Source organism: Scyliorhinus canicula, chromosome 6 (genome assembly GCF_902713615.1).
Source record: "Scyliorhinus canicula chromosome 6, sScyCan1.1, whole genome shotgun sequence".
Lineage (NCBI taxonomy): Eukaryota > Metazoa > Chordata > Chondrichthyes > Carcharhiniformes > Scyliorhinidae > Scyliorhinus > Scyliorhinus canicula.
Genome location: NC_052151.1, coordinates 12347057 through 12374359, shown reverse-complemented (window position 1 = coordinate 12374359; position 27303 = coordinate 12347057). Strand labels below are relative to the sequence as shown.

General features: G+C 53.3%; 1 long non-coding RNA gene across 1 annotated transcript in view; it reads right to left on the bottom strand.

Moving 5' to 3' along the window:
* The window catches only part of LOC119966990, an 84397-nt gene continuing 57094 nt past the window's right edge, over positions 1-27303 (bottom strand). Inside the window, exons 3-5 of the long non-coding RNA XR_005460890.1 lie at positions 16247-16380; positions 8566-8691; positions 1-1529 (exon numbers count right to left, since the gene is read on the bottom strand). This is a non-coding gene — a long non-coding RNA (uncharacterized LOC119966990). The remainder of the gene's footprint in view (positions 1530-8565; positions 8692-16246; positions 16381-27303) is intronic.

Sequence of the window (27303 nt, the reverse complement as noted above, 5' to 3'; positions counted from 1 at the left end):
TTATGAGGAGAAGGCAGGAGAATGGGGATGTGAAAATATCAGCCATGTTTAACTTGACAGGCTGAGTGACCTAATTCTGCTCCTATGTCTTATGGTCTTATGATGGTCTGAATAGATTCCTTCTGCTGTAAAATTCAATGAGGAGGGACAATAATGCCGCACCAGGATTAACCGAAAAGTAAATACTTTACAAGCATACTTTCTACAAGTGGCCTTCCTGAAAGAAAGACATCACTAAAATGAAGGCTTAACACACAAAATTTCTTAAATCATAGGGTGGAATTTTCCACTCCTGCCAACAGCAAGAATTGTGGTTGGCGGGACGCAAAATAAGAATTCCCGACGACGGGATAAACTATTCGAATTTTATTCTCCCGACTTTCGTGGTGGGTTACAGGTCAGTCGAGCTTCCTGACAAACAATGTTGGGAACCCCATTTGGATCCAATGGCATTTTGTGCATGTTCATTGAAAGGCCAGAATTAAGCTTCCATCCAAATTAAATTTCCCACCAGAGAGAATTTTGAAAGTTCAGTTTTACGGCTGTATAAAAGTGGTGGGCACAGGGCGAGCTTCACCTCTTTCCACAACATTGAGGTCCGTACATATTACTTTCTCCTTCTTGGGGACCTTAGATAACTTCAATCATATTGAGAATTCTTAGCAAATGCTGCGGCAAAGCTGGGCAAGGGAGGCAGGCACCCTTTTCCTACATAGGGTCGGGAGAGTGTCCAGGGAAGAAGGAGGGAGGGGATGGGGGTCGGTGGGCAATGTCAGGGGAGACGGGGAATGTCTTTGAGGGTCGGGTAATGGGTCAATGGTGGGGTCCAGAGTGGGGGGAGAACTCAGGGGACTGATGAAAGGAGGGAACGGTCACAATCATAGGGTGGAGAGGGATGAGGTAGGGAGGCAGGCTCAAGCTGAGAACCTGGTAGGTGAAAATGGGTCACAGAGGGTGACAAGACAGGTAGATTTAATAACTAGAGGGGGCTGGGTCAGGGTGGGCATGGGGTTGGCTCTGAGGGGAGGGCAGACATGTGGAGATGGATTGTGATAGGGTGCAGGGTCTTGGGGGAGGTTTAAGGGTGATGGAGGGGACGGACGAATGGCGATATTGGGTGGGTCTATGTAGAAGATGGCAGAGCTAGTTTGAAAGATGATGTGCACCATTTTTCCAAACTTACCTTGACCACGCAGTTGTAAGTGAAATCCCTCGAGGTGGGAGGAGGGTCTTTTCAGGTGGGTAGGGTTCAACGTGCCCACCCCGTCATGATATTCGCCGAGCTCCTTGCGAATGTATAATGAATGAACTGAAAATCAAAAGGTCACACGTGTTCACCTGCCCCACTGGCCAGCAGAAACCATGCTAGCTTTCCACCTACGGTGGGCCGGAATTTTCCTCTTCTGTTTGCATCTGGCGGCTTCAGCAATGGGAGCCGAAAATATTGCGAGAAGTCCAAGATTGCATTTTATGTTGGCATGAAAGCTTGCTGCGATTGTCCCCTTCCCCCATCTGGTGGACCGTAAAACCTGCCATTCAACATTAGGAACATCATTATAATATATTTCCATCTCATTATCAGACCCATATGCCAGAATCACTTTTTAAAAATAAATTTAGAGTACCCAATTCATTTTTTACAATTAAGGGGCAATTTAGAGTGGCCAATCCACCTAGCCTGCACATTTTGGGTTGTGGGGGTGAAAGCCACGCAGACACGGGAAGAATGTGCAAACTCCACACAGGCAGTGAACCGGGGCCAGGAGTGGACCTGGGTCCACATACGGCGGAATCATAAGCCTCATGTCAAAAATTCTAACCGCAGCAGTGTGCCGTCAGAACAGCGTGAATAACGACTGGCTTCAAAAGGTGTGTTCTTGATGAGCAGACCTCCGAGGGGAGCCCAGGCCTGAGCGCGGTACTTGTGGAGCATTCATCAGGCTTTGACTCGAGGGTCATCAGGGTTTGACTTGAGGGGTGGTGATCAAGCTTTGACTCGAGGAGGGGGTCATCAGGCTTACACTCCAAGAGGGGGTCATCAGGCTTTGACTCGAGGGTCATCAGGCTTTGACTTGAGGGGTGGTGATCAGGCTTTGACTCGATGGGGGTCATCAGGCTTTGACTCGAGGGGGTGGGTATCAGGCTTTGACTCGAGGGGGGTCATCAGGCTTTGACTCAAGGGGTGGGCCATCAGGCTTTGACTCAAGGGGGTGGGTATCAGGTTTTGACTCGAGGGGGGGTCATCAGGCTTTGACTTGGGGTGACCAGGCTTTGACTCAAGGGGAGTCATCAGGCTTTGACTCGAGGGGTGGGTATCAGGCTTTGACTCGAGGGGGGGTCATCAGGCTTTGACGGGGGGGTCATCAGGCTTTGACTCGAGGGGGAGTCATCAGGCTTTGACTCGGGGGTCATCAGGCTTTGACTCGATGGGGGTCATCAGGCTTTGACTTGAGGGGGTGGGTATCAGGCTTTGACTCGACGAGGGGGTCATCAGGCTTTGACTCGAGGGTCATCAGGCTTTGACTCAAGGGGGGTCATCAGGCTTTGACTCGAGGGTCATCAGGCTTTGACTCGAGGAGGGGGTCATCAGGCTTTGACTCGAGGGGGTGGGTATCAGGCTTTGACTCGAGGGGGGGTCATCAGGCTTTGACTCGAGGGGGTGGGTATCAGACTTTGACTCGATGGGGGTCATCAGGCTTTGACTCGAGGGGATGGGTATCAGGCTTTGACTCGAGGGGGTGGGTATCAGGTTTTGACTCGAGGGGGGGTCATCAGGCTTTGACTCGAGGGGGTGGGTATCAGGTTTTGACTCGAGGGGGGGTCATCAGGCTTTGACTTGGGGTGACCAGGCTTTGACTCAAGGGGAGTCATCAGGCTTTGACTCGAGGGGTGGGTATCAGGCTTTGACTCGAGGGGGGGTCATCAGGCTTTGACGGGGGGGTCATCAGGCTTTGACTCGAGGGGGAGTCATCAGGCTTTGACTCGGGGGTCATCAGGCTTTGACTCGATGGGGGTCATCAGGCTTTGACTTGAGGGGGTGGGTATCAGGCTTTGACTCGACGAGGGGGTCATCAGGCTTTGACTCGAGGGTCATCAGGCTTTGACTCAAGGGGGGTCATCAGGCTTTGACTCGAGGGTCATCAGGCTTTGACTCGAGGAGGGGGTCATCAGGCTTTGACTCGAGGGGGTGGGTATCAGGCTTTGACTCGAGGGGGGGTCATCAGGCTTTGACTCGAGGGGGTGGGTATCAGACTTTGACTCGATGGGGGTCATCAGGCTTTGACTCGAGGGGATGGGTATCAGGCTTTGACTCGAGGGGGTGGGTATCAGGTTTTGACTCGAGGGGGGGTCATCAGGCTTTGACTCGAGGGGGTGGGTATCAGGTTTTGACTCGGGGGGGGTCATCAGGCTTTGACTCGAGGGGGTGGGTATCAGGCTTTGTCTCGAGGGGGGTCATCAGGCTTTGACGGGGGGGTCATCAGGCTTTGACTCGAGGGGGGGTCATCAGGCTTTGACTCGAGGGGGGGGTCATCAGGCTTTGACTCGAGGGTGGGCCATCAGGCTTTGACTCGAGGGGGTGGGTATCAGGTTTTGACTCGAGGGGGGTCATCAGGCTTTGACTCGAGGGGGGCCATCAGGCATGGACTCGAGGGGGTGGGTATCAGGCTTTGACTCGAGGAGGGGGTCATCAGGCTTTGACTCGAGGGAGTGAGTATCAGGCTTTGACTCGACGAGGGGGTCATCAGGCTTTGACTCGAGGGTCATCAGGCTTTGACTCAAGGGGGGTCATCAGGCTTTGACTCGAGGGTCATCAGGCTTTGACTCGAGGAGGGGGTCATCAGGCTTTGACTCGAGGGTCATCAGGCTTTGACTCGAGGGGGTGGGTATCAGGTTTTGACTCGAGGGGGGGTCATCAGGCTTTGACTCGAGGGGGTGGGTATCAGGCTTTGACTCGAGGAGGGGGTCATCAGGCTTTGACTCGAGGGAGTGAGTATCAGGCTTTGACTCGACGAGGGGGTCATCAGGCTTTGACTCGAGGGTCATCAGGCTTTGACTCAAGGGGGGTCATCAGGCTTTGACTCGAGGGTCATCAGGCTTTGACTCGAGGAGGGGGTCATCAGCTTTGACTCGAGGGTCATCAGGCTTTGACTCGAGGAGGGGGTCATCAGGCTTTGACTCGAGGGTCATCAGGCTTTGACTCGAGGGGGTGGGTATCAGGTTTTGACTCGAGGGGGGGTCATCAGGCTTTGACTCGAGGGGGTGAGAATCAGACTTTGACTCGATGGGGGTCATCAGGCTTTGACTCGAGGGGGTGGGTATCAGGCTTTGACTCGAGGGGGGGCCATCAGGCTTTGTCTCGAGGGGGGGTCATCAGGCTTTGACGGGGGGATCATCAGGCTTTGACTCGAGGGTCATCAGGCTTTGACTCGAGGGGGGGGTCATCAGGCTTTGACTCGAGGGTCATCAGGCTTTGACTCGAGGGGGGGTCATCAGGCTTTGACTCGAGGGGTGGGCCATCAGGCTTTGACTCGAGGGGGTGGGTATCAGGTTTTGACTCGAGGGGGGTCATCAGGCTTTGACTCGAGGGGGTGGGTATCAGGTTTTGACTCGAGGGGGGTCATCAGGCTTTGACTCGAGGGGGGTCATCAGGCTTTGACTCGAGGGGGGTCATCAGGCTTTGACTCGAGGGGTGGGCCATCAGGCTTTGACTCGAGGGGGTGGGTATCAGGTTTTGACTCGAGGGGGGTCATCAGGCTTTGACTCGAGGGGGTGGGTATCAGGTTTTGACTCGAGGGGGGCCATCAGGCTTTGACTCGGGGGGAGTCATCAGGCTTTGACTCGGGGGGGGGCTCATCAGTCTTTGACTCGGGGGGGGGGGCTCATCAGGCTTTGACTCGGGGGGGGGCTCATCAGGCTTTGACTCGGGCGTCGTCATGCTTTGACTCGAGGAGGGGGTCATCAGGCTTTGACTCGAGGGTCATCAGGCTTTGACTCGAGGGGGGTCATCAGGCTTTGACTCAAGGGGGGATCATCAGGCTTTGACTCAAGGGGGTGGGTATCAGGTTTTGACTCGAGGGGGGGTCATCAGGCTTTGACTCGAGGGGGGTCATCAGGCTTTGACTCGAGGGGAAGTCATCAGGCTTTGACTCGGGGTCATCAGGCTTTGACTCGAGGTGGGTGTCATCAGGCTTTGACTCGGGGGTCATCAGGCTTTGACGTGAGAGGTATCAGGTTTTGACTCAAGGGGGTGGGTACCAGGCTTTGACTCGAGGGGGTGGGTATCAGGCTTTGACTCGGGGGGTGTCATCGGGCTTTGACTCAGGGGGGTGGGTATCAGGCTTTGACTCGGGGGGGGGGGGGGTCATCAGGCTTTGACTCGGGGGTGGTCATCAGGCTTTGACTCGGGGTGGGTGTCATCAGGCTTTGACTCGGGGTCATCAGGCTTTTACTCGGGGGTGGTCATCAGGCTTTGACTCGAGGGGGGGTCATCAGGCTTTGACTCGGGGGGGGGGGGGGGGGGTCATCAGGCTTTGGCTCGAGGATCATCAGGCTTTGGCTCGAGGATCATCAGGCTTTGACGGGGGGGTCATCAGGCTTTGACTCGAGGGGGGGTCATCAGGCTTTGACTCGGGGGGGGGGTGGGGGGGTCATCAGGCTTTGGCTCGAGGATCATCAGGCTTTGACTCGGGGTGACCAGGCTTTGACTCGGGGTGACCAGGATTTGACTCGGGGTGACCAGCCTCCCCGAACTGGGGCTGGAATGTGGTGACTAGGGGCTTTTCACAGTAACTTCATTGAAGCCTACTCGTGACAATAAGCGATTATTATTATTATTATTATTAAAAGGGAAACTGAAAAATAAGGCCCTGGCTAAAATCAGCACTGGCCATCTGCAAGAGCACGCAAGTCAACACAGAAACCCATCATCGCTATACTGACCTATCCCCTCATAGTAGTTAACACTTTTACATGAGAGAACAAGATCAGCTATGAATATGTAACAAACATTCGACAGAGGTGAACAACTTTGCAGCAGGACGAACAATAAACCAAGAGGCCATCAGACTCCATAATGGGCTAATAGCTGGTCAGATAAGAGTGTTTCAGAGGACAATGGATCTTGATTGAATTACCCTGGCTGAACAGTAGCATCCCGTTCATTCCTATTATTGAGTTTTAAGTTTGGATGGGACAATAGAACTCCGGCCAGTTGCGGGCGTATACCTATGTCTCAGCCCTAACAGAACCGGTATAAAAGAAGAAAATTGGAACAGATCGTCAGTGAGAACCTGGGTGTCCCCCAGGCACAACCACTGTAAGAATAAGAGGTACTGAGCTCCTAGCTCAGAGAAGGCGGTATCCACATCGAATGGTCATAGCTAGGCCGGCCTCATTCACTAAGTGCGGCTAATATCTAGAGTTCAGCTGTAAGTCTGAGTCATATTCCTAGTGGGTAATGTTGAAGATTGCGATCCCCCCAAAAAATAGAGTACAGTAAAAGAATCGGAGAATGTGCATAAAATTGTGATAAACAGCAAACCTGTTCTGTACTTTGTTCGTCTCATAAGTAAGGGCACCTGGGTAAATGTTTTAATAATAGACCAGTCGAAGTGTCTGATAATTCACCAGACACCACCAGGCTTTGTCTCGGGGGTCACCAGGTTTGACTCGGGTCCACCAGAATATCAGAGACAAACAGGGTAACACTCGAGGATGACCAGGGCACACTCAGGAGATCGGGGTAGCACTCGAGCACAACTGGGGTAACATCTGATGGTGACCAGGGTAACACTCAAGAGAAACCAGGATAACACTGGTAGCGTACCAGAGATTGAGTCCAAGATAGCGAGGGGTCGACTCCAGGGTACCTGGGGGGTGGGGGAGTAGGAGGCTCCAGGGTACCAAAAACTGGGAGACTAGTTGGGGAAGGTCATGGAAAAGATACAGGGTACAGGGTGGAATATTCCAGGGTACCAGGGCCTAGTTGGAGGAGACTGGGGGATGGGAGTGGACTCCAGAGTACTGGGTTATGTTGGGGAGATGACTCCAGGCTACCGGGTTGGGTTTTGGAGAAGACTCCAGGGTACAGGGGCGTAGACTCCAGGGTACCAGGGTGAAGACTCCAAGGTACTGAGGTGTAGACTCCAGGGTATTAGGGACCTAGTCGGGAGAGACCGGGAGGAAGACTCCAAGGTACCGATGGCCTAGTTGGAGGAGACTGGGTGGGGGAGACTCCAAGGTACCGGGGGAAGACTTCAGGATACACGGATGGGTTGGGAGAAGACTCCAAGGTACTAAGGACCTAGTCGGGAGAGAAAGGGAGGAAGACTCCAGAGTATGAGGGGAAGACTCAAGGGTACCGTGTAGACTCCAGGCCTTGTCGGGAAAGGCCAGGAGGAGGATTCAGTGAGTTACTGGGGGGTTGACTCAGAGGATACTGGAAAGAAGAGTGAATACTGTCAAGAGTGAAAAGCACCGTTCCTAAGGATGTTGTTGGGTCACAGGCATCTTGGAAGGACCTCATAGAATGGGCAGGCTGGGGCAATCAGATGGGTGGGTCGGGAGCCATAACAGACTGATGATTTCACTCAAATCTGGGAGGAGATGGAACTTCTGGATGCAGGATGTTCACAAAGTGACCCCCCCCCCCCCCATAGACCAGGTTGAGCGCAAGACCTTGTAGTGAAGTTTTGGATAATGCCTGCTTCTGAGATAAGAGCTCAGGATGCAGTTGAGTGGTCAAAGCTGACGCCACTTGGTCATGTGGTGTGAGGAAAGACTAATGTAGGATCTTGCCAAAGCAGCATGCAAAGGAAGAATCCCTACAGTCAAGGCGGCATATGGCGCAGTGGCTAGCACTGGGACAACAGCGCTGAGGACCCGGGTTCGAATCCCGGCCCTGGGTCACTGTCCGTATGGAGTTTGCACATTCTCCCCAAGTCGGCGTGGGTTTCACCCCCACAACCCAAAGATGTGCTGGTTAGGTGGATTGGCCACACTAAATTGCCCCTTAATTGGAAAAAGAAAAATAATTCGCTCCTCTAAATTTATAAAATAAAATAATCCCTACAGTGCAGATGGAGGCCATTCGGCCCATCTTCCAACAAGGTCTCCATGACAGCTGCTACCCGAGCTGTGCTGACCTAAATTTGTCGGTGTGTCGGCACACTCACCTCAGACATAAGGTGATGGACTCCTCTATGCAGCCTTTGATTCCGAGGAGTGCGCCAGACTTCAAAGGATATGGGGGAAAGTGGGAACAGATTACTGAGTGGACGATCAGCCATGATCATTTGAATGGCAGAGCAGGCTCGAAGGGCCGAATGACCTATTCCTGCTTCGATTTTCATTGTTTCTGTCCCTTCCTGATTTCCCCGAGTTTGCTTTAGAGCTCCAGCAACTGAGGCATGGCCGAGTTCAGCGGCACATCTTCTGACTTGGCCTCCAATGAGCCTCAGAGTGTCTGCAGCCTGGGACGTCCCTGCCTCCGCCTGCTTTGAATCTGGAAAGTCCGATGTGTTCACCAGATTGTGCCCCTGAGGCTACTCTAGAACTAAGTCCTACCTAGGTCTGTGTCTCCGCGTTGGAGTGAAATGTGACGGTTCTTCTATTTTTGGGGTCCATGTGCTGCTGTGGGGCTGGAGACGAGGACCTGGCTGGTGAATTCACTGGGCTGCTTCCCTGGTGTACCTGTGACATAAAGGAAAGATTTTTAAAAAAATAATATTTTATTAAAGATTTCATATTTAACAAACACGATCTAAACTATAACACAACAGTTGACATATTAACACAGAAATCAGAGATATAGAAAAACACACAATAAATGCTACATCCAATCCCCTCCCCATCTATCCCCCTAACCCTTCCAATAAACCCTGCCTTCCCCCCTCCCCCCAACAACTGATGGTAATTAACTCTGAGAAGTATGAGAAATATCGGAACAGGTGTGCCCCTAATAGTTGGAAATTTGCTGAGAACGCCTCCCAACTGGTGAACCATCCATCTATAAACAGGTCTCTAAAGCACTCTAATCCCTTCCCCGCCATAAAAGTTGAATCCAAACCCAATGGCACAAACAAATGGTTACCATTTATTGGAGCCAGTAATGACATGGCACTCAGCTAGTAATTTAAAAAACAAATGAGACTTCCAGTTGCGGCTATGCCCAGGTCAGTCGCACGGGCGGCAGCTCCCGCCGATAACGGACTTTTGGGCCCTTTTAAGGAGCTCCAGCGGCATTTGGACAACGATTCCCGGTGTGGGAAGGAAGCAGTGAGGGTCCCCCAGCGCTGTATGGAGTGGACCAGGAGCGGAGCGATCAAAAAGCTGGCTTTAGAGAAGAGAGGAGAACGGGCGTGAAAAAGCAAGATGGCGGTGGGCGGGGATCAGGCAGCGTGGGCCCAGTGGTTTCGGGAGCAGCAGGAGTTTTTAGGCAGCTGCTTTGCTGACTTGAAGGCGGAGATGTTGGCCCCTATGAAGGCGTCGATTGAAAGGTTGGTGGAGACCCAGAAGATGCAGGGGACGGCGATCAAGGAGGTGCAGCAGAAGGCCTCTGACAATGAGGACAAGATTTTGGGCCTGGCGGTCAGAGCGGAAGCACATGAGGCACTGCACAAAAAATGGCAGGAGAAGCTGGAGGACCTGGAGAATAGGTTGAGGAGGCAGAACCTGCAGATTCTGGGTCTCCCTGAAGGCGTGGAGGGGTCGGATGCTGGGGCGTATGTGGCCACGATGCTGAGTACGCTGATGGGCGCGGGGGCCTTCCCGAGGTCCCTGGAGCTGGATGGGGCGCACAGAGTCCTGGCCAGGAGGCCGAGGGAGAACGGGCCGCCGAGGGCTATGGTGGTGAGGTTCCACCGCTTCACCGACAGGGAGTGTGTCCTGCGATGGGCGAAGAAAGAGCGGAGCAGCAGGTGGGAGAATACCGAGATCCGTATCTATCAGGACTGGAGTGCAGAGCTGGCCAAGAAGCGGGCAGGATTCAACCGGGCTAAGGCGGTCCTCCAAGGGAAGGGGGTGAAGTTCGGGCTGTTACAGACGGCGAGGCTGTGGGTCACATACCAGGACCGACTCTATGCCGGATGAGGCGTGGACTTTCATCAAAAGCGAGAAGTTGGACTCGAATTAATGGTTTGCAGTATGTTATGGGGGATGTTGGTGAGAGAAGGAAGCAGTGAGGGTCCCCCTGTTTGTTTGGGTGAGGTTTCCCCCGCGTTTTCTTGGGGCTGCGTGGGCCCGTGACCCCGGGCCCCCGGGGATTGGGGTGAGGTCGCAGTTAAGAGGAGCTGTGCCACAGGTGGTTGGGTCGGCCCAGGCAGGGAGAGCGGCATTTTCCCGCGAAATGGTGGGGGCGGTATTGTGTTCGATGTCTGCATTGGTTTATATGGGGTGTAGGGGGGGGGGACTTTCGTTACCCCATTTTGGTGGGGGGAGGGCTGGAGATTTGGATGGGAAATCCAAAGGATTGGAGGCAGAGGCGGGAGCGGCCAGGGTCAGCATGAGTCAGCTGACTTACGGGAGTGCAATGGGGGCGGTAGGGGGGGTTAAGCAGTTGCTTGGCCGGGGGGGGCAACTGCGTTGCTGCTGTGCTGACTGAGGGGGAGTTGATGGTAAGAGGGAGAGTAGGGGCAGGGAGCCTCCGCCTGGGGGGCTGGAGAGTGCGGGAGGCGTGGGCACGTGGCTGGCCTAAAAAAGGAGATGGCTAGTCGGCGGGGGGAGGCCCCCCGATCCAGCTGATCACGTGGAACGTGAGAGGCTTGAATGGGCCGGTCAAGAGGGCCCGGGTGTTTTTGCACTTAAGGGGGTTAAAGGCAGACGTAGCCATGCTACAGGAAACACACCTGAAGATCGCAGATCAAACTAGGCTGAGGAAGGGATGGGTGGGACAGGTTTTTCACTCAGGGTTGGATGCGAAAAACAGGGGAGTCGCAATCCTGGTGAGTAAGCGGGTGGCATTTGAGGCATAGGTTATTGTGGCGGATAAGGGGGGTCGATATGTTATGGTGAGTGGCTGAGTGGCAGGCTGCAGGGGGCCCGAGTGGTGCTGGTGAATGTGTATGCCCCAAACTGGGATGATGCAGGGTTCATGAAGCGGATGTTGAGTCGGATCCCGGATCTGGAGACAGGTAGTTTGATAATGGGGGGGGGACTTCAATACGGTTCTGGACCCGGCACTGGATCGGTCTAGATCATGGTCGGGTAAGAGGCCGGCAGCGGCTATGGTCCTGAGGGGGTTCATGGACCAGATGGGGGGAGTGGATCCGTGGAGATATACCAGGCCAAGGGCGAGGGAGTTTTCCTTCTTCTCCCATGTACACAAGGCTAACCCACGGATAGATTTTATTTGTGGTAAGCAGGGCGCTAATCCCAAGAGTGGAGTGGCAGAGTATTCGGCCATTGCAATCTCGGACCATGCCCCGTACTGGGTGGAGCTGGAGATGGGGGAGGACAGAGGCCAGCGCCCGCTGTGGCGAATGGACGTGGGACTACTGGCGGACGAGGAGGTCTGTGGGTGGGTCCGGGGGTGCATCCAAAGATATGTGTAGGCCAATGATAATGGGGAGGTGTCGGTGAGTGCGGTCTGGGAGGCCCTAAAGCAGTGGTCAGGGGGGAGTTAATCTCAATCAGGGCCCACAGGAAGAAGAGAGAGAGGATGGAGAGGGAGAGATTGGAGGGGGAGATACTGAGGGTGGATAGGAGATATGCTGAATCCCCCGAGGAGGGGTTGCTGAAGGAGCGCCGAAGCCTCCAAACGGAGTTTGACTTGCTAACCACGGGGAAGGCTGAGGCCCAGTTGAGGAAGGTACAGGGAGCAGTGTATGAGTATGGGGAGAAGGCAAGTCGGATGTTGGCGCATCAGCTGCGGAAGAGGGAGACGGCTAGGGAGATTGGGGGAATTAGGGCTGGGGGGGGACACGGTGCGGAGTCCAGCTAAAATAAACAAGGTCTGTAAGGTCTTTTATGGTAAATTGTACGAGTCAGAAACCCCGGAGGGGGGGAGGGGATGCGACAGTTCCTGGACCAACTCAGGTTTCCAAAGGTGGAGGAAGGGTGGTTAGAGGGATTGGGTGCCCCGATTGAGATGGAGGAGCTAGTTAAGGGGTTGGGGAGTATGCAGGCGGGCAAGGCCCCTGGGCCGGATGGGTTCCCCGTTGAGTTCGATAGGAAGTTCTCGGAGCTGTTGGGCCCGCTGTTGCTGAGAACCTTTAATGAGGCTAAGGAAAAGGGAATCCTTCCCCCGACAACGTCACAGGCTTTGATCTATCTTATCCTCAAGCGTGATAAGGGCCCGTTGCAATGCGGCTTCTATAGGCCGATTTCGCTTCTCAATGTGGATGCCAAGCTGTTGGCCAAGATCTTGGCCACTAGGATTGAGGGCTGTATCCCGGGAGTGATCAATGAGGATCAGACGGGGTTTGTGAAGGGCAGGCAGTTGAATATGAATGTGCGGAGGCTCCTGAATGTGATCATGATGCCCTCGGAGGGGGGGGAAGCAGAAGTGGTAGCGGCAATGGACACGGAGAAGGCCTTTGATAAGGTGGAGTGGGAGTACCTGTGGGAGGTGCTAGGCCAGGGGTGGGAAAACTACGGCCCGACAAAGGTTTTTATGCGGCCCGCCAATGAGGTGCCCGGAATCATAACCGGCATTTTTGAAAAGCCGCCGGGGAAAAGCCGCTGAAGTGAATGCGCTTATTGAATAAGCTTATTGAATGCGCTTATTCCGGGCACCTCATTGGCGGGCCGCATAAAAACGCGTGTAGTGGGGTGGATGAGTGGGGCTGTTTCATTGGTCGGTTTAGTTGGGTGTGCGACCAATAGGAGTCCAGGTTACAAACAATAAGCCTTATTATTGTTTGTAACCTGGACTCCTATTGGTCGCACACCCAACTAAACCGACCAATAAGGCAGCCCCACTCATCCACCCCACTACGCGCGTTTTTATCGTTGACTCGGCTAGGCTGTGCTTCTGTCAGTGTTAAGGATCAGCACAAGCAACTTGACACCTGATTTCAACAAACTGGTAAATGACTGCAGTCAGATGCATCATTCTCATTAACATTGTTCTGTTACTTACTGAGTTACTTTGTTTTTCAAATAAATGTGCTTTTATTTCTTTAAAGACCTTTTATTTTGGCTATTTAAAATATTAATTATTTTACTTAATATACTATGCGGCCCTTTAAAATTGTGAATTTGTGAATGTGGCCCTTACACGGAAAAGTTTGCCCACCCCTGTGTCAGGCAGATTTGGGTTCGGGGAGGAATTCATAGGGTGGGTCAAATTATTGTACCAGGCCCGGTAGCGAGTGTTTCGATGAACCGGCTGCGGTCAGAGTATTTTAGGTTATATCGTGGAACGAGGCAGGGTGCCCTTTGTCCCCCCTGCTGTTTGCCCTGGCGATTGAGCCGCTGGCCATGGCGTTGAGGGAGTCCAGAAACTGGAGGGGGTTGGTTCGGGGGGGGAGAAGCATCATGTCTCACTATATGCGGATGACCTGCTTCTGTACATTGCGGATCCGATGGAGGGGATTTTGGAGACTTTTTGGGATACAAGCTAAATGTGGGGAAAAACGAGCTTTTTGTGGTGCATGCGAGGGGCCAGGCAAAGAGGTAGGGGGAGCTACCGCTCAAGATGGTGGAGAGGAGCTTTCGGTACTTGAGTATCCAGGTGGCCAAGAGTTGGGGGGTCTTGTACAAGCTCAATTTAGCGCGGCTGGTGGATCAGATAGAGGAGGACTTTAGGAGGTGGGACATGTTGCCACTCTCCCTGGCGGGCAGGGTGCAGTCCGTAAAGATGACGGTCCTCCTTAGGTTCCTGTTCATCTTCCAGTGCCTGCCCATTCTCATTTCCAAGCCCTTCTTTAAGCGGGTAAACAGAAGTATTACGGGATTTGTGTGGGCAAATAAGACCCCGCGGGTTAAGAGACTGTTTTTGGAGTACAGTCCGGGGGGGGGGGGGGGAGAGAGAGAGAACTTGTGCAGCTATTACTGGGCAGCGAATGTGTCTATGATTCGGAAGTGGGTAATGGAGGGAGAGGGGGCGGTGTGGAAACGGCTGGAAGCGATGTCCTGTATAGATACTAGCTTGGGGGCACTGGTGACGGCACCGTTGCCGCATCCGCCGACGTGGTATACCACGAGCCCGGTGATGGCGGCGACACTGAGGGTTTGAGGGCAGTGGAGACGCCATAGGGGGGAGGTAGGGGCCTCAGTCTGGACCCCGATACGGAACAACCGCAGGTTTGTTCCAGGTAGGATAGATGGTGGGTTCCTAAGCTGGCATAGGGCGGGAATCAAAAGGATGGGGGACTTGTTTATCGATGGGACCTTTGCCTGTCTGAGGGCACTGGGGGAGAAATTTGGGTTACCCCCGGGAATACATTTAGGTACATGCAGGTTCGGGCGTTCGTGAAAAAGCAGATGGGGGAATTCCCACTGCTGCCTGCCCGGAGGATACATGACACGGTGGTCTCGGGTGTGTGGGTAGGGGATGGCAAGATATCGGAAATATATCAGGAGCTGCAGGAGGCGGAGGAGATCTCGGTGGAAGAGCTGAAGGGCAAGTGGGAGGAGGAGCTGGGCGAGGAGCTGGATGAGGGCCTGTGGGCTGACGCCCTGGGCAGGGTCAATTCCTCCTCATCTTGCGCCAGGCTTAGCCTGATTCAGTTTAAAGTGGTGCACCGGGTGCATATGACAGGAGCGAGAATGAGTAAGTTTTTTGGGGTAGAGGACAGGTATGTGAGGTGTTCAGGGAGCCCAGCAAACCATGTCCATATGTTCTGGGCATGCCCGGCACTTACAGAATTTTGGAAGGGCTTTGCAAAGGCCATGTCCAAGGTATTGAATACTCGGGTAAAACCAAGCTGGGGGATAGCGATATTTGGGGTATCGGACGATCCGGGAGTGCAGGAGTCGAAAGAGGCTGGAGTTCTGGCCTTTGCCTCCTTGGTAGCCCGGAAAGGCTCTTGTTAATGTGGAGGGACGCGAAACCCCCAAGCATGGAGGCTTGGGTCAGTGACATGGTGGGGTTTCTCAGGTTGGAGAAGATCAAGTTTGCCTTGCGAGGGTCTTCGCAGGGGTTCTCCAGGCAGTGGCAACCGTTCCTTGACTTTCTCGTGGAACGTTAGGTGGAGATCAGCAGCAGCAGCAACCCAGAGGGTGGGGTGGGCTGATTTCATGTTATTTGTAAGGGGCGGATGCCACACTTTGCTTTGTTTTGTTTGATAAATTTTTAGTTGGTTAGAGGGTTAAGTTGTTTTTGTTGGCATATTACTTTGTTTTTTATGCATTATTTTCTCTTTTGTAGTGTTTTGTAAAAATTATTGAAAAATCTGGAATAAAAACATTAAAAAAAAAAAAAATTTTGGGCAGCACGGTGGCGCAGTGGGTTAGCCCTACTGTCTCACAGCGCTGAGGTCCCAGGTTCGAATCCCGGCTCTGGGTTGCTGTCTGTGTGGAGTTTGCACATTCTCCCCGTGTTTGCGTGGGTTTCGCCCCCACAACCTAAAGATGTGCAGGGTAGGTGGATTGGCCACGCTAAATTGCCCCTTAATTGGACAAAATGAATTGGGTATTCTAAATTTTAAAAGAAAATTTTAAGAGCCCAATTTATTTTCTTTTCCAATTAAGGGGTAATTTAGGGCCAATTCACCTACCCTGCGCGTCTTTGGGTTGTGGGGGTGAAACCCGCACAGACACAGGGAGAATGTGCAAACTCTACACAGACAGTGATCCGGGGTCAGGATCAAATCTGGGTCCTCGGCGCTATGAGGCAGCAGTGCTAACCACTATGCCACCGTGCTGCCCTTCTCACCATGTTTTTTTTCTGCCTCACTACTTTTGTTGAGCTCCGCCCGGACCGGGCCCTGTACTGAATTACATATTCTGTCCAATAACAGCATCCACTGCCTCTCAAAGTTAAATTGTTCGTTGAGCGGATCAATTTCAGGCTTCCAGATCTCTCTTCCTTTTCATTTGGGCATGGGATCGGCGAGGGGAACCTATTCTGTCGGTCTATGACTTTCTCTGGTGAGTATCACCAATGGGCAAAAAGTTTTTTTGAAAAGTGGGACCGGATCGGAGCTCCCAAAGGCATGACCTGCATATCGCACTGGAAGTGATCGACAGAAAGGAAAGTTAATTAGTGCATGGTAGGGACCTGAGAAGCAAGAGACACGACTCATAGCATTGTTGTCTGATGGATGATGCAGTGTGGATTTTCACTTTGTTGATCGTCACAGACCTATCCATCAGCACAGGATCAGTCAGTGCCCTCCCCGGTGAGCTGGATGGCTCTGCTCTCGAAGTACTTGAGGACCTTGGGTTCTGGCATTCTTTTGTCGTCTGGGATCTCTCCCTCTTGTGAGCCAGCTTGACCTGCACGAAAACAGATGGAGGAATTGTAAGCAGGACGTGTGCCAGAACAGATGATAAGGATGCATGGCATCTGTGGATGGTGAGTGGGATCTGCAAGTGGATGAGGACACGACTCACAGGGGAGAAGAAGTTGTGTATGGTACAGTGAGCGCTGGTGTTCCTTGAACTGGCAGTGAGTAATGGGTGTGTGTGTTTGAATTGCGAGTGATGAGAAGGGTGACTTACACTGACAGACAGAGGAGATATTCATAGAGGTTTACAGCATGGAAACAGGCCCTTCGGCCCAACTTGCACATGCCGCCCAGCTTTTACCACTAAGCTAGTCCCAATTCTGGGCGGCACGGTAACATAGTGGTTAGCACTGTTGCTTCACTGTACCAGGGTCCCAGGTTCGATTCCCAGATTGGGTCACTGTCTGTGCAGAGTCTGCACATTCTCCCCGTGTCTGCGTGGGTTTCCCCCCACAAGTACCGAAAGACGTGCCGTTAGGTGAATTGGACATTCTGATTTCTCCCTTTGTGTACCCGAACAGGCGCTGGAATGTGGCGACGATGGGATTTTCACAGTAATTTCATTGCAGTGTTAATGCAGGCCTACTTGTGACAATAATTAAGGTTATTATTAATTGCCCGCATTTGCCCCATATCCCTCTATGTCCATCTTACCTATATAACTCAATGCTTTTTAAAAGACATAATTGTACCAGTAATCTACTACTGCCTGTGGCAGCTTGTTCCAGACACTCACCACCCTCTGTGTAAAAAAACTGCCCCTCCAAACCTTTTGTATCTCTCCCCTCTCACCTTAAACCTATGCCCTCTAGTTTTAGACCCCCTACCTTTGGGAAAAGATTCCTGCCCTGAATATCTGTCCTCTTCTGTCACCACCTCCCATGCTGGGTTTGTGACCTTGCAACTAGGTTTTTGTCCGAAGCATTTTTGTCCGAAGCATTTTTGTCCGATGCATGGGCCTCTACAACATCAAGGAGTCCCTCCAGGGAGGTGCAGTGAATCTTGGGTCAGATTTTGTGGGAGCCATCCTTTCCCGACACCTTGCGAAGTGTGGCTGCTATGCACTGCGGTAGCCTTTAAGTGTGGCACCCCAATGATTGCAGCGCTGAGGTGATAGTGGGGCGGGTGAATCAGAGGCTGTCCCACCAGCGATATGACGGGGAACCCATGGATGAAAATATTTGGCACTATGTGCCGGATCGCCGCTTTCCCTCCCGCTATCCGCCTTTATTGATTTCTAAGAAAATCTTGCCTGTAGTCTCCGGAATGAAAAGTTCTGCCCATTGTACGCTACAGCACACAAGGAGACCATGCTGCCCATCGGGATTGTCACAAGTCTTTGAAAGAATTATTCCTGCTTCCCTGCTGTTTGCCCAAAGCTGTAATTGTTTTCCCATCAATCATTTTTTCAATTTCCTTTTGAAAGTTTCTACTGATTCTGCTTCTACCAGCTTTTCAGGCAACATGTTCAAGTTCACCGCCTCTCACTGTGTAAAAACAGAACTTAATGTTGCCTTTGTTCCTTTGTTTACTGACCCTTCCATCACTAAAATGATGGAAGGCGGCGTTTAAGACTCATCTGGATAGGTACATGAACAAACTGGGGATAGAAGGATACAGGTGGTTGGTCTAGATAGCACACGTGATCGGCGTAGGCTTCGAAGGCCGAAGGGCCTGTCCATGTGCTGTATTGTTCTTTGTTCTAAAATCAGTTTCTCCTTATGTTCTCTCTCAAAACAATCCAGGATTTCAAACACCTTCAAAAAATCCCCTCTTTACCTCTCAGCTCTAAAGAGACCAGTCTTTCCACATAACTGAAGTCCTTCACCACTAGTACAATTCTCATAAATCCCTTCTAAGGCCTTTACAATTTTCTTAAAGTGTGATGCCTAAGTAATGCATAATACTCCTGCTGATATTTTAACAAAAAGTTTTAATTTAGAGTAGCCAATTATTTTCTTTTCCAGTGAAGGGGCAATTTAACATGACCAATCCACCTAACCAGCACATCTGGGTTGTAGGGGTGAAACCAACGCAGACATGGGGAGAATGTGTAAACTCCACACGACAGTGACCCAGGGCCGGGATTCAAACCTGGGTCCTCAGCACCGCAGTCCCAGTGCTAACCACTGCGCCACATACCGCCTCTCCTGCTGATACTTAACCAGTAATTAAGGATTGGTATAACTACCTTGCTTTTGTACTCTATTGTCCCAAGAATAAAGCTGGGATTTCCAATGCACAGTCTGCCGCCAGGATCTTCCGCCAAAAGTGAATGAACTTCTGGCTGTCCCATCGCAGCCCCTGTGGCGGGTCCCACTATGGCAGGGCTGGAATATCCCAGCCTAAGATTATAAAATGCTACAAGAATGGGTTTCAAATAGATGAAAACAAAGATAAATGAAATCTGCAAACTGATTGAAATTAAATAATATCCAGTTTCAGTAAAATGTAACCCATTTTGAAGTGGAGAAGTGTACATTCTGGTCATGGCTATTCAAATGTTTCAATTGCGGAGCAGTTGAGTGCATGGGTATGACGTCACCCTTCCCTGCCTCTGTAATCTACTCCATTCCTACAACATTCTCTGACTCTCTGTTCATATGAGTCTTCCCAGTCCCAAGCAAGTGTCTCACCATTGGCCATCATGTCATAAAAACACAGAAAATAGAAGCAGGAGGAGGCCATTTGGCCCTTCGAGCCTGCTCCACCATTCATTATGATCATGGCTGATCATCCAACTCAGTAGTCTGTTCCCGCTTTTCCCCAAACCCTTTGATCCCTTTAGCCACAAATGCAATATCTAACTCCTCCTTGAAAACATACAATGTTTTGGCCTCAACTGCTTTCTCTGGGTTCCACAGACTCACAACTCTCTGGGTGAAGAAATGTCTCCTCATCTCAGTATTAAATTGTCAATGTGACTATGACTCCCAGTACTGGACAACCCCACCATCGGGAACATTCTTCCTGCATCTACCCTGTCTAGTCCTGTTAGAATGTTATATGTTCCAATGAGATTCCCCCTCATTCTTCTGAACTCCAGCAAATACAATCCTTTTTAAAATAAATTTAGAATACCCAATTCATCTTTTTCAATTAAGGGGCAATTTAGCGCGGCCAATCCACCTAGCCTGCACATCTTTGGGTTGTGGGGGCAAAATTCATGCAAACACGGGGAGAATGTGCAAACTCCAGTCACCCAGAGCTGGGATCGAACCTGGGACCTCAGCGCCGTGAGGCCGCAGTGCTAACCCACAGCGCCACCGCGCTGCCCTCTCGCAAACTCACGGACGCTCAGTTTGGGTTCTGCCAGGGTCATTCAGCTCCTGACCTCATTACAGCCTTGGTTCAAACATGGACAAAAGAGCTGAATGCCAGAGGTGAGGTAAGAATGACTGCCCTTGACATCAAGGCAGCATGTGAGTGAGTATGACATCAAGGAGCACGAGCTAAACTGGAGTCAATGGAAATCAGGGGGAAACTCTCCGCTGGTTGGAGTCATACCTGGCAAAAGGAAGATGGTTGTGGTTGTTGCAGGTCAATCATCTCAGCTCCAGAATATCATTGCAGGAGTTCCTCAGGGTAGAGTCCTGGGCTCAACCACCTTCAGCTGCTTCATCATTGACCTGCCTTCCATCATAAGGTCAGAAGTGGGGATATTTGCAGATGACTGCACAATGTTCAGCACCATTCACAACTCCTCAGATACTGAAGCAATCCATGTCCAAATGCAGCAAGGACAATATCCAGGCTTGGAATGACAAGTGGCAAGTTACATTCAGGCAATGACCATCTCCTACAAGAGAGGATCTAACCATCGCCCCTTGACATTCAATGGCATTACCATCACTGAATCCCCCACTATCAGCCTCCTGGGGGTTACCATTAATCAGAAACTGAACTGGACTAGCCACATTAATACTGTGACTACCAGGGCAGGCCAAAGGCTAGGAATCCTATTGTGCGTAACTCGCCTCCTTTTGTTAAAAAATTAGAGTACCCAATTCATTTTGTTTCCAATTAAGTGGCTGGCTTAGCTCACTGGAGGGGCTGGTTTAGTTCACTGGGCTAAATCGCTGGCTTTTAAAGCAGGCCAGCAGTACGGTTCGATTCCCGTACCAGCCTCCCCGGACAGGCGCCGGAATGTGGCGACTAGGGGTTTTTCACAGTAACTTCATTGAAGCCTACTCGTGACAATAAGCGATTTTCATTTTTAAAGTGGCAATTTAGCATGGCCAATCCACCTACCCTGCACATCTTTGGATTGTGAGGGCGAAACCCACGCAACCACGGGGAGAATGTGAAAACTCCACATGGACAGTGACCCAGAGACAGGATCGAACCTGGGACTTCGGCGCCGTGGGGCTGCAGTGCTAACCACTGCACCACTGTGCTGCCCAACTCACCTCCTGACGCCCCCCCAAAGCCTGTCCACCATCTACAAGGCACAAGTCAGGAGTGTAATGGAATACTCTACTTGCCTGGATTAGTGCAGCTCCAGCAACACTTAAGAAGCTCGACACCATCCAGGTCAAAGCAGCCCGCTTGATTGCTCCTTCTTCCACAAACATTTTTTTTTGTTAAAAATTTAGAGTACCCAATTCATTTTTTCCAATTAAGGGGCAATTTAGCGTGGCCAATCCACCTAGCCTGCATATTTTTGGGTTGTGGGGACGAAACCCACGCAAACATGGAGAGAATGTGCAAACTCCACACGGACAGTGACACAGAGCCGGGATCGAACCTGGGACCTCAGCGCAGTGAGGCCGCAGTGTTTTTTTGTTTTTTTAAAATAATTTTTATTGAAATTTTTACAAAATATAAACATCTTAACTCTATTAACAAACAACCGCGATAACACCCCAAGAACAATACCCCCCAACTTCAAGAGCAACTTCAAACAAAAGGAAAAAGAAAAAAAAACAAAAGATCACCCAAACAACAAAAGGGAAAGAGATAGCACACCCCACAGACCCATGTACACAGTTCTCCCTCCCCACAATCCAAACCCGCCGGGGTGCTGCTGCTGTCCGCCTATTTCCCTACCGTTCCGCCAGGAAGTCCAGGAAAGGCTGCCACCGCCTGAAAAACCCTTGTACTGATCCTCTCAGGGCAAATTTCACCCTCTCCAATTTAATGAACCCCGCCATATCATTGATCCAGGCCTCCACGCTTGGGGGCCTCGCATCCTTCCATTGGAGCAAGATCCTCCGCCAGGCTACTAGGGACGCAAAGGCCAGAACACCGGCCTCTATCGCTTCCTGCACTCCCGGCTCCACTGCCACCCCAAAAATTGCGAGTCCCCAGCCTGGCTCGACCCTGGATCCCACCACCCTCGACACCGTCCTTGCTACCCCCTTCCAAAACTCCCCCAACGCTGGGCACGCCCAAAACATATGGGCGTGGTTCGCTGGGCTCCCCGAACACCTAGCACACCTGTCCTCGCCCCCGAAAAACCTACTCATCCTCGACCCAGTCATGTGGGCCCTATGCAGCACCTTGAACTGTATGAGGCTAAGCCTCGCACAGGAAGAGGAGGAATTCACTCTCTCCAGGGCATCCGCCCACGTCCCCTCCTCAATCTCCTCACCCAGCTCCTCTTCCCATTTACCCTTCAGTTCCTCCACCGAGGCCTCGTCTACCTCCTGCATTACCCGGTATATGTCCGAAATCCTCCCTCCTCCAACCCACACCCCCGAGAGCACCCTGTCCCGTACCCCGCGTGGGGGCAACAAGGGGAACCCCTCCATCTGCCGCCTGGCAAACGCCCTAACCTGCATGTACCGAAACATGTCCCCCGGGGGGAGCCCAAACTTCCCCTCTAACTCCCCCAAGCTCGCGAATCTCCCCTCCACAAACAGGTCCCTCAACCTTCTAACCCCTGCCCTGTGCCAGCCCAGAAATCCGCCATCAATGCTCCCTGGGACAAACCGATGGTTCCCCCGTATCGGGGCCTCCATCGAGCCCCCAACTTCTCCCCTGTGCCGTCTCCATTGCCCCCAAATTTTGAGGGTAGCCGCCACCACCGGGCTCGTGGTATACCTCGTTGGAGGGAGCGGCAACGGCGCCATTACCAGCGTCTCCAAGCTCGTGCCCACACAAGACGCCGCCTCCATCCTCTTCCATGCTGCCCCCTCCTCGTCCATTACCCACTTACGCACCATCGCTGCGTTGGCACCCCAATAGTACCCACAGAGGTTGGGCAACGCCAGCCCCCCCTATCCCTGCCACGTTCCAGGAACATTCTTCTAACCCTCGGGGTCCCATGCGCCCACACAAATCCCGTGATACTCCTGTTGACCCTCCTAAAAAAGGCCTTCGGGATAAGGATCGGAAGGCACTGGAACAGGAACAAAAACCTCGGGAGCACCGTCATCTTAACGGACTGCACCCTCCCCGCCAGCGGTAACATATCCCACCTCTTAAACTCCTCCTCCATCTGCTCCACCAACCTTGTGAGGTTGAGCTTGTGCAGGGCCCCCCAGCTCCCCGCCACCTGGACCCCTAGGTACCTGACGCTCTTCCCTGCCTGCTTCAATGGGAGCCTACCAATCCCCTCCTCTTGATCCCCCGGATGTACCACAAACACCTCACTCTTGCCCAAGTTCAACTTATACCCTGAGAAACCCCCGAATTCACTAAGAATCCTCATCACCTCCGGCATCCCCCCCCACTGGGTCTGCCACATACAGCAACAGGTCGTCCGCGTACAGCGACACTCGATGCTCCTCCCCACCCCGCACCAGGCCCCTCCAGTTCCCTGACTCCCTCAATACCATGGCCAGGGGCTCAATTGCCAACACGAAGAGCAAGGGGGACAGGGGGCACCCCTGTCTCGTCCCCCGGTACAGCCGAAAGTACTCCGACCTCCTCCTATTTGTGGCTACACTCGCCATCGGGGCCTCGTAGAGCAGCCTCACCCACCGGATAAACTCCTCCCCAAACCCAAACCTCCCCAACACCTCCCACAAATACTCCCACTCAACCCTATCAAAGGCCTTCTCCGCATCTAATGCCACTACTATCTCCGCCTCCCCTTCCACAGCCGGCATCATAATAACGTTGAGGAGCCTTCGTACGTTCGTATTCAGCTGCCTTCCCTTCACAAACCCCGTCTGGCCCTCATGGATGACCCCGGGCACGCAATCCTCTATTCTAGTGGCCAGGATCTTTGCCAGCAGCTTAGCATCGGCGTTCAGCAGCGAAATCGGCCTATATAATCCGCACTGCAGAGGGTCCTTGTCCCGCTTCAGGATCAAGGAAATCAGCGCCCGTGACATAGTTGGGGGCAAAGCCCCCCCCCCCCCCCCCCCCCCCCCCCCCCTCCCTTGCCTCGTTAAAGGTCCGGACCAACAGGGGGCCCAACAGGTCCAAATACCTTTTATAAAATTCCGCCGGAAACCCGTCCAGCCCCGGCGCCTTCCCCGACTGCATGCTCCCTATCCCTTTGACCACCTCCTCCAGCTCGATCGGCGCCCCTAGTCCCTCCACCTGCTCCTCCTCCACCCTCGGGAATCGCAGCTTGTCCAAGAAGCGCCCCATTCCACCCCCCTCCACCCGGGGCTCCGACCGGTACAGTTCCCCATAGAAGTCTCTGAAGACCCCATTAACATCTACTCCCCTCTGCACCACCTTCCCAGCTCTATCCGTCACTCCCCCAATCTCCCTGGCCGCGTCCCGCTTTCGGAGCTGGTGTGCCAGCATCCTGCTCGCCTTCTCCCCGTATTCATACACCGCCCCCTGTGCTTTCCTCCACTGAGCCTCCGCTTTTCTGGTGGTCAATAGGTCAAATCTGGCCTGAAGGCTACACCTCTCCCCCAGCAATCCCTCCTCTGGAGCCTCCGTATATCTCCTATCCAACTGCACCATCTCTCCTATTAGTCTCTCCCTCTCCCTCTGCTCCCCCCTCTCCCTATGGGTTCGAATGGAGATCAATTCCCCCCTCATCACCGCCTTCAATGCCTCCCAGACCGTCCCCACTCGAACCTCCCCGTTATCATTGGCCTCAAGGTACCTCTCGATACACCCCCGAACCCTCTCGGCCACCTCCTCATCTGCCAGCAGCCCCACCTCCATGCGCCAGAGCGGACGTTGGACCCTCTCTTCCCCCAGCCCGAGGTCCACCCAGTGCGGGGCATGATCTGAAATGGCAATGGCGGAGTATTCCACATCCTACACCCTCGAAACCAACCCCCTGCTCAGGACAAAAAAATCAATCCTCGAGTAAGCCTTATGTACGTGGGAGAAAGACGAGTATTCCCTGGCCCTTGGCCTCGCAAACCTCCAGGGGTCCACCCCCCCCATCTGGTCCATGAAGCCCCTCAGCACCTTAGCCGCCGCCGGCCTCATACCCATCCGGGACTTGGATCGATCCAATGGGGGATCCAGTACTGTCTTGAAGTCCCCCCCCATGATCAGGCCCCCCACCTCCAGGTCCGGAATGCGGCCCAACATACACCGCATAAACCCCGCATCGTCCCAGTTTGGGGCGTAAACATTCACCAACCCACCCGCTCCCCCTGCAGCTTGCCACTCACCATCACGTATCTCCCGCCACTGTCAGCCAACACATTTTTTTTTTTTTTTTTTTTTTTTTTTTTTGTAAATTTAGATTACCCAATTATTTTTTCCAATTAAGGGGCAATTTAGCGTGTCCAATCCACCTACACTGCACATTTTTGGGTTGTGGGGGTGAGACCCACGCAGACACGGGGAGAATGTGCAAACTCCACACGGACAGTGACCCAGAGCCGGGATCGAACCTGGGACCTCAGCGCCGTGAGGCGGTTGTGCTAACCACTAGGCCACCGTGCTGCCCAGTCAGCCAACACATTTAACGCCTCAAACGATACCTTCTTCCCCACCAGGATCGCCACCCCCCGACTCTTCTCATCCAGCACTGAGTGAAATACTTGGCCCACCCATCCCTTTCTCAGCCGAACCTGGTCCACCACTCTCAGGTATGTCTCCTGAAGCATGGCCACATCCGCCTTCAGTCCCTTCAGGTGCGCAAATACCCGGGCCCGTTTGACCGGCCCATTCAGCCCCCTCACATTCCAGGTTATCAGCCGGATCCGAGGGCTCCCTGCCCCCCTCCCCTGCCGATTAGCCATACCCCATCCCATGCCCACCCCCGGCCAGCGTCCCCCGCTCTGCCAGTTTCCCACGGCGGCAACTCCCCCCCCCCCTCCAGCACCCCCTGCGTCCTCCAGCTCCTTCCTTTTTTTTTAAATTTAGATTACCCAATTATTTTTTCCAATTAAGGGGCAATTTAGCGTGGCCAATCCACCTACTCTACACATTTTTGGATTGTGGGGGCGAAACCCACGCAGACACGGGGAGAATATGCAAACTCCACACGGACAGTGACCCAGAGCCGGGATCGAACCTGGGACCTCAGCGCCGTGAGGCGGTTGTGCTAACCACTAGGCCACCGTGCTATCCCTCCAGCTCCTTCCTGACCATTTCAGCAGCAACCCGGTACCCCCCCCCCACCAGGCTAGGACCCCTCCTAGCCGCGCCCCTCCCTCCACAGCACTCCCGTGAGCCAGCTAACTTCTGCTGACCCCGGCGACTCCCGCCCTACCTTCGGCTCCTCCCCACGTGGGACTGCCCCTCCTCCATTGTGCCCGTCAACGGGTCCCCCCTCCCCCCGCTCTTGCGCGGGAAAGGAAAACAGCCAGCAACGACCCGCGCTTCTCAGCCCCGGCCCCGCCCCCACCATCTCCCAGCGTGGGAAACCCGCAGAAAGCCCGCGCTTTCGCCCTGCCGGGTCCCGCCTCCTCCAGGGCCACTTCCATTGTCAGTCCCCCCCCACCAGCTCCCCAATCTCCCCGTTTACTCCCCTGCCCGAACCCGTCCACCCGATCCCTGCTTAAAAACCCATATAGAAAAAACAGTACGACATCACCCCACCCACCCTAAGGCCAACCCACTTCTTACACTAAACCAAGCAAATGCAAATACAGTATTATACAACATCCCCCATCCTGGACCCTCAGTTTGAGTCCAATTTCTCGGCTTGCACAAAGGCCCACGCCTCCTCCGGGGACTCAAAATAATGGTGCTGATCCTTATTGGTGACCCACAGACGCACCGGCTGCAACATGCCGAACTTCACACTCCGCCTGTGGAGCACCGCCTTCGTTCGGTTAAACCCGGCCCTCCGCCTCGCCACCTCCGCACTCCAATCCTGGAAGATCCGCACCTCCGTGTTCTCCCACTTGCTGCTCCGCTCCCTCTTGGCCCACCGGAGCACACACTCACGATCCACGAACCGATGAAACCTCACCAACACCGCCCGCGGCGGCTCGTTCGGCTTGGGCCTCCTAGCCAGAATTCTGTGGGCCCCCTCCAACTCCAGGGGCCCCTGGAAGGACCCAGCCCCCATCAGCGAGTTTAACATAATCACCACATAGGCCGCTAGGTCCGACCCCTCCAGCCCCTCCGTGAGGCCCAGGATCCGCAAATTCTTCCTCCTCGACCGGTTATCCAGCTCCTCGAACTGCTCCTGCCATCTTTTATGGAGCGCCTCGTGCATCTCCACCTTCCCCGCCACGGCCACGACCTCGTCCTCCCTTTCGGCGGCTTGCTGCTGCAGCTCCCGGATTGCAGCCCCCTGGGCTGTCTGGGTCTCCATCAGTTCCCTGTTAGTTACCTTCAGGGACTCCAGCAGCTCCAACTTCAGCTCCTGGAAGCAGCGCAGCAGAGTTGCCTGCTGCTCCTGGACCCACTTCCTCAGCTCCTCGAGGTCTCCGCCGGCCGCTATTTTATCTTCCTGCCCCCGTTTTTCCAGAGGTGCTTTCTTCGGCTTTTCCTCTGCCCCACACCCATGGGACCGTTGGGGTCGACTACTGCCCTCTTCCCCCGTTGGGGTTTGCTGCTCCAGCTCCGTTGGGGGCCCTGAAAA